At 44.8% G+C, this 7639-nt stretch overlaps 1 non-coding gene across 1 annotated transcript; it reads right to left on the reverse strand.

Moving 5' to 3' along the window:
• Positions 1-3255: 3255 nt before the first annotated feature.
• On the reverse strand, positions 3256-3454 carry LOC144480603 (U2 spliceosomal RNA). The gene has a single exon (XR_013495699.1). It is a non-coding gene; the product is annotated as a U2 spliceosomal RNA (small nuclear RNA).
• Positions 3455-7639: the final 4185 nt, after the last annotated feature.

A 7639-nucleotide genomic window follows, 5' to 3' on the forward strand; every position in this document is an offset into this window, starting at 1 on the left:
GGAGCGTCAGGAGGAAACACACGCAGACATGGGAGAAAATTGCAAACTCTGCACAAGCAGTGACCCGAGGCTGGAATTAAACCCGGGTCCCTGGTGCCATGAGGCAGCAGTGCTAACCGCTTACTTATATATAAATTTGGGGGTGGCACAGTGGCACAATGGTTAGCACTGCTGCCTCACAGCGCCAGGGACCCAGGTTCGATTCCCGGCTTGGGTAACTGTGTGGAGTTTGCACGTCCTCCCCGTGTCTGCGTGGGTTTCCTCCCGGTGCTCCGGTTTCCTCCCACAGTCCGAAAGACGTGCTGGTTAGGTGCGTTGGCCGTGCTAAATTCTCCCTCAGCGTACCCGAACAGGCGCCGGAGTGTGGCGACTGGGGGGATTTTCACAGTAACTTCATTGCAGTGTGAATGTAAGCCTACTTGGGACTAATAAATAAACTTTACTTTACTTTAACTTCATGTTCGAAGTACTTTTCCTAGTGGACTTACAAAGATAGTGTAATGTTCATTTATTTTTCCCACTAATTAACGGCACATTTTGGAGACACACCCTGTGCTGTTATTTTACGAGTTTATTAGTGTCTTAACAGTTCCTTTCACCTTTGTTACGTGCCAACATTTGCAATGCAAAGTGTTGAAACTTGCTTACAGATGTTGTCAGCTGTTCTGGCAATAGTTACAGAACGTTTCTGCTATTAACTTCCAGATGGTAAGTGAGTTGTTGGTTTTACCAACAGTTTAGATGTTCAAAGTGATAACAACAACATCATCCTGTGGGACCGTTCCCGGTGTTCAATTTACACATTTGCTTTGCTCGCTTGCAACGCTTGGCGAATTTTGTATTCATTAAAGTGAGAAATGTCCCGTTGCAGCAAAAGCTGGGTACCGTCCCTAACTTTGTTCACCAGTTGACACTGCAGCCTTGGGCTCATCTGAGAATGGAAGGCTACAACTCGCCAAGGCTCCTTATGGCAGCATCTTCTAAACCCATGACCTCTACCACGGCCTTCAAGACACACGACAACGCAAAATTGCCGAGCAGGAGCTGATAGCCAAGTTCCGCACGCATGAGGATGGCCTCAACCGGGATCTTGGATTCATGTCACACTACGTGTAATCCCCACCATTTGGCCTGGGTTTGCAAAATCCTACTAACTGGCCTGGCTCGAGACAATTCACACCTCATTTACCTGTGATTATCCCTCTCTCCATTCGCACTGTCTGTACCTGTAGAGACTTGATTACCTGTTAAGACTCGCATTCCAATCATTATCTTGCAATTGTCCTTTGTCTATATATGCCGTGTTTGTGAACCTACTTCTCCACTCCCCTAATGAAGGAGCAGCGCTCCGAAAGCTCATGATTCCAAATAAACCTGTTGGACTTTAACCTGGTGTTGTGAGACTTCTTACTGTGACCACCTAGAATGACAAGGGAAGTAGATACCTGGGAACACCATCACCAAGCCACATACCATACTGGCTTGGAAATATATCGCCATTACTTCATTGTCACTGGGTCAAAATCCTGGAACTCCCTCCCTAATAGCACTGCGGGTGTACTTACACCTCAGGAACTGCAGCGGATCAAGAAGGTGGTTCACCACCTTCTTAGGTGGGTTAGCTATGCTAAATTGCTCCTTAGTGTCCAAAGATGTGTAGGTTAGGTGGATTGGCCATGCTAAATTGCTCCTTAGTGTCCAAAGATGTGCAGGTTAGGTGGATTGCCATGCTAAATTGTCCCTTAGTGTCCAAAGATGTGAAAGTTAGGTGGATTGGCCATGCTAAATTGCCCCTTAGTGTCCAAAAATGTACAGGTTAGGTGGATTGACCATGCTAAATTACCCCCTTGTGTCCAAAGATGTGCAGGTTATGCGGATTGGCCATGCTAAATTTCCCTTAATGTCCAAAAATGTGCAGGTTAGGTGGATTTCTTTTATTAATTCATGGGACATGGGTGTCGCTGGCTGGGCCAACATTTATTGCCCATCCCTCGTTGCCCTTGGAGGGCAGTTGAGAGTCAACCACATTGCTGTGGCTCTGGAGTCACATGTTGACAGATGGGGTAAGGACGGCAGATTTCCTTCCCTAAAGGAAACTAGTGAACCAGATGGGTTTTTCTAACAATCAACAATGGTTTCATGGTCATCAGTAGATTCTTAATTCCAGGTATTTTTTATTGGAATCAAATTCCACCATCTGTTGTGGCGGGATTCGAACCCGGGTCCCCAGAACATTAGCCGAGTTTCTGGATTAATAGCCTAGTGATAATACCACTAGACCACTCCTCTATCCTCTGGTCTCTTCCAAATTCTCTACTGCTAACAGGTAAGGTCCTTGTGAGAGATCATTGTCTGTGTGGAGTTTGCACATTCTCCTCGTGTCTGCGTGGGTTTCCTCCGGGTGCTCCGGTTTCCTCCCACAGTCCAAAGATGTGCGGGTTAGGCTGATTGGCCGTGCTAAAATTGCCCCTTAGTGTCCTGAGATGCGTAGGTTAGAGGGATTAGTGGGTAAATATGTAGGGATGTGGGGGTTGGGCCTGCGTGGGATTGTGGTCGGTGCAGACTCGATGGGCCAGATGGCCTCTTTCTGCACTGTAGGGTTTCTATGATTCGTCTATGATTAAACAGTTTGGGTTTATACTCGCTGGAGTTTAGAAGGATGAGGGGGGATCTGATCGAGGTATATAAAATTTTAAAAGGAATTGATCAATTAAATGTAGACCAAATGTTTCCCCTTATGGGGCAATCTAGAACAAGAGGTATAGATTGAGAGGCGGTGGATTTAACACTGAGATGAGGAGGAACTACTTCTCACAATTTGTGGAACTCGCTGCCCCATAGCGCGGTGGAGTCTGAATCATTGAATGGTTTTCAAGAGGGAGATAGATATATTTTTAATTTAAGAAAAGGGAAACAGGGATGTATGGAACAGGTGGGGAGGTGGATTTTAGACCAGTGAGAGATCAGCCATGATCTGATTGAATGGCGGAACAGGCTCGAAGGGCTGAATTTGTCAACTTCCACTCCTAATTCTATGTTGCTATGTTCCTACAGTCATCACACTTCAAAGGGTACTTCATTGGTTGTAAAGCACTTTGAGACATCTGCTCGGTGTGAAAGGAGCTAGATAAATGCAAATCTTTTTTAAAATTTTTATTCCAATTCAATCAAATCAAGTCCAATTCAGAGTCTCAACAAGTTGAGACATTCCCGATCCAAGCTGACAAGACAGGGCTCTCACCTCCTGTCTTGGGCTTGATCTACATGATCCAAGCTGATTGGAGTCAGCATTGCATCTTTTCCAAGGCTTGATCTCATTTGCATCTTAGCCAAAAGGCCGAGATGCCGCTTTTAAAAATTGCTTCCAATGAAGCTAAAATGTAACCTAATGACTTCAACCAAGCACAGCATGTCGATACTACACTTGATCTTAGCCAAAAGGCCGAGAAGCGAAGATAAATGCAAATCTTTGCTCTACTTGGCAATCGATCTGCCAAAAGATAAGCTACGGGCCCTGTACATCAAAAGCTAATCATCCCCCGGGTTGCATTTTGGAATGCCTTGCATGCACGATATAAATAGAAGTCTTTTATGCACATGTACTAACAACAGTCAAAGTATGTCATTGCGTGTGAAGCACTTTCAGCTGTTTTTAAGAGTCATGATTAAGCTACTCTATAAAAACAAATTTCTTTTTGATGTGCGTGGGTAGTTTTAATGTGCTTCTTGTCAATTTGAGGGCTAGTCACTAACCTTTCCTGAGCTGGAGTTGATGCAGGAAAACTTCCTTGCAACTTAGAACAGCAGTGATTGTTCTGATATAGTGCATAGCTAGGCATCATTTGTATATCCAAAGTAGCTATGTTTGAAAAGGTGCATCTTACACTTGCAAATTAGATCATTCAACAACCTTTCTCATGGGGAAAAACATGGCACGCTCTAATCCTATTAAATTCAGAGGAGGAGACATGGTGGCACAGTGATTGGAACTGCTGCCTCACAGCACCATGGACCTGGGTTCAACTCTGGCCTTCGGTGACTGGCTGAATTTGCACATTCTCTCCGTATCTGCGTGGGATTCCAGTGGGTGCTCCGGTTTCCTCCCACATTCCAAAGATGTGCGGCCTAGGTTGATTGGCCATGCTAAATTGCCTCTTAATGTCAGGGAGACTAGCAAGGGCATATACGGAGGGTTACGGGGATAGGACCTGGATGGGATTGTGATCAGTGCAGACTCGATGGGCCAAATGGCCTTTTCTGTACTTGTAGGGTTTCTATGGTTCTATGAGATAGTGGTGTAGTAATGTCACTGGGCTAGTGCTTAGAGGATCAGGATAATCTATCTGAGAAAGGATATACTTGTCATAGAGAGAGTGCAGCGAAGGTTCACCAGACTGATTTCTGGGATGGCAGGAATATCGTATGAGGAGAGACTGGGCCTGCATTCACAAGACCTTCACTTCTCGGCCTTTTGGCTAAGATTAAGCGTTAGATCAAGCACAAGATGGGTTGCAATGCCTTGTCTTGTCAGCTTGGATTTTGTTTGCCTCTCTTGTGGGGACCTTGAATTGGATTCAATTGGAGTTTGAATTTGGAGCAAGCAAGATTTGGGTTTACCCAGTCCATTCTAAGCATTGACTTTGTCACTTTAAGAATGGAGTAAAAAAAATGGATGTCCTCACAAGATCTTTCAGCCAAAGTGAATCGATGGGAGTGGAATTGTACAAACTCCCCCTCTGGCTGTTTAACTCATTGAATGTATACGGAGAATATTACATGTATCACAATTGTACCACAACTTGTTCTAGGTGAACAACTTAAGTATCAATGCACCATTGGTAATAACCATTTTGAATTGTCTGTAGCATTTCTTTGACTATATTGAAGCATCTCAGAGCATCCTTTGATGTATATCTAGGATTGCAATGGGATCTTGATCAGTAGGTTAGAGGCAATAGAGGGACAAATATGTAGGGTTATGGGTTAGGGCCTGGGTGGGATTGTTGTCGGTGCAGACTCGATGGGCCGAATGGCCTCCTTCTGTACTGCAGGGATTCTATGACTCTATGAATTGGGCCAGTGGGCTGATGAATGGCAGATGGAATTAAATGCGAGGTAATGCATTTTGATAGATCGAACCAGGGCAGGACTTAATCAGTTAATGGTAGAGTATTGGGGAGAGTTATAGAACAAAGAGACCGAGGGGAGCAGGTTCATAGCTCCTTGAAAGTGGAGTCACAGGTGGACAGAGTGGTGAAGAAGGCATTCGGCATGCTTGGTTTCATTGGTCAGAACATTGAATACAGGAGTTGGGACGTCTTGTTGAAGTTGTACAAGACATTGGTAAGGCCACACTTGGAATACAGTTCACCCTATTATAGAAAGGATATTATTAAACTAGAAAAAGTTCAGAAAAGATTTACTAGGATGCTACCGGGACTTGATGGTTTGAGTTATAAAGAGAGGCTGGATAGACTGGGACTTTTTTCTCTGGAGCATAGGAGACTAAGGGGCGATCTTACAGAAATCTGTAAAATAATGAGGGGCATAGATCAGCTAGATAGTCAACATCTTTTCCCAAAGGTAGGGGAGTCTAAAACTAGAGGACATAGGTTTAAGATGAGAGGGGAGAGATACAAAAGGGGCAATTTTTTTTCACACAGAAGGTGATGAGTGTCTGGAACAAGCTGCCAGAGTAGTAATAGAGGCAGGTACAATTTTGTCTTTTAAAAATCATTCTGACAGTTACATGGGTACGATGGGTAGAGAGCGATATGGGCCAAACGCAGGCAAGTAGGACTAGTTTAGTGGTTTAAAAAAAAAGGGTGGCATGGACAATTTGGTTTGAAGGGCCTGTTTCCATGCTGTAAACCTCTATGACTCTATATGCTTCAGGTTTCTAGGTGTTCAGATTCCCAACAATCTGTCCTGGCCCCTCCACAGCGCCGCTATAGTTAGGAAAGCCCACCATGCCTCTACTTTTTCCATTACGACTCTCACCAATTTTTACATATGTCCCATAGAAAGCATCCTTTCCGGATGTATCACAGTTTGGTATGGCTCCTGCTCTGACCAAGACTGCCAGAAACTACAAAGGGTCGTGATCGTAGCCCAGTCCATCACTCAAACTAGCCTCCCGTCCATTGACTCCGTCTACACTTCCCGCTGCTTCGGGAAAGCAACCAGCATAGTTAAGGACCCCACTCACCCCGGACAAACTCTCTTCCACCTTCTTCCGTCGGGGAAAAGATACAAAAGTCTGAGGCCACGTACCAACCGACTCAAGAACAGTTTCTTCCCTGCTGCCATCAGACTTTTGAATGGACCTACCATATATTAAGCTGATCTTTCTCTACACCCTAGCTATGACTGTAACACCAAATTCTGCACCCTCTCTTTTCCTTCTCCCCTATGTACTCCAAAAATGGTATGCTTTGTCTGTATAGCACGCAAGAAACAACACTTTTCACTGTATACTAATACATGTGACAATAATAAATCAAATCAGTTTTATTGATATACGAATGACAAAGCATTTTCTGGAATCAATGATGAAATATTTAGCATACATTAAATGCATTTAGTCTCGTTCATGGGTCGTGGTTGGTGCAAGTGCTCGATTACAATGTGAGATGAAGGAGGGTGGGTCCACTCAGTAGCTAAGGTTGGCCATCATTGAATCTCAACACACATCCCCAGCCACCGCCACCGCCACCACCACCACTCCGTATGGATGACACTGTGGAACAGTGGTTAGAACGTCTGTCTCACAGCACCAGGGACCCGGGTTCATTTCCCACTTTGGGTGACTGTGGAGTTTGCACGTGCTAAGTGCAAATGATTCTACGATTCTATGATGTGCAGGTTAGGTGGATTGTCCATGCTAAACTGCACCTTATTGTCAGGGGGTCTAGCTAGGGTAAATGCATGGGGTTATGGGATAGGAGCTGGGTGGGATTGTTGTCAGTATGGGTTCAATGGGGTGAATGGTCTCCTTCTGCACTGTAGGGATTCTATGATTTATCCATGGGGTCACGGTTAGTGCAAATCTATGATTTCAATCTGTGATGAAGGAGGGTTTGAATCTGAAATGAATGAGGTTGCTCATCATAGAGTCTGAACATGCACATTCTCCCATATGGAGAATGCACAGGAAGAAGTCTCACAACACCAGGTTAAAGACCAACAGGTTTATTTGGTAGCATGAGCTTTCGGAGCGCTGCTCCTTCATCAGGTGAGTAAGTCTACAACACCAGGTTAAAATCCAACAGGTTTATTTGGTAGCACGAGCTTTTGGAGCGCCACTCCTTCATCAGGTGAGTGCAGGATTTGTTTCACAAACAGGGCATATATAGACACAAACTCAATTCAAGATAATGGTTGGAATGCGAGTCTTAACAGGTATTCAAGTCTTTACAGGTGCAGACAACGTGAGTGGAGAGAGGGTTAAGCACAGGTTAAAGAGATGTGTATTGTCTCCAGCCAGGACAGTTAGTGAGGTTTTGCAAGCCCAGGCAAGTTGTGGGAGTTACAGATAGTGCGACATGAACCCAAGATCCCGGTTGAGGCCGTCCTCATGTGTGCGGAACTTGGCGATCAGTTTCTGCTGTGAGATTCTGCGTTGCCGTGAAGGCCACCT

Source organism: Mustelus asterias, chromosome 29 (genome assembly GCF_964213995.1).
Source record: "Mustelus asterias chromosome 29, sMusAst1.hap1.1, whole genome shotgun sequence".
Taxonomy (NCBI): domain Eukaryota; kingdom Metazoa; phylum Chordata; class Chondrichthyes; order Carcharhiniformes; family Triakidae; genus Mustelus; species Mustelus asterias.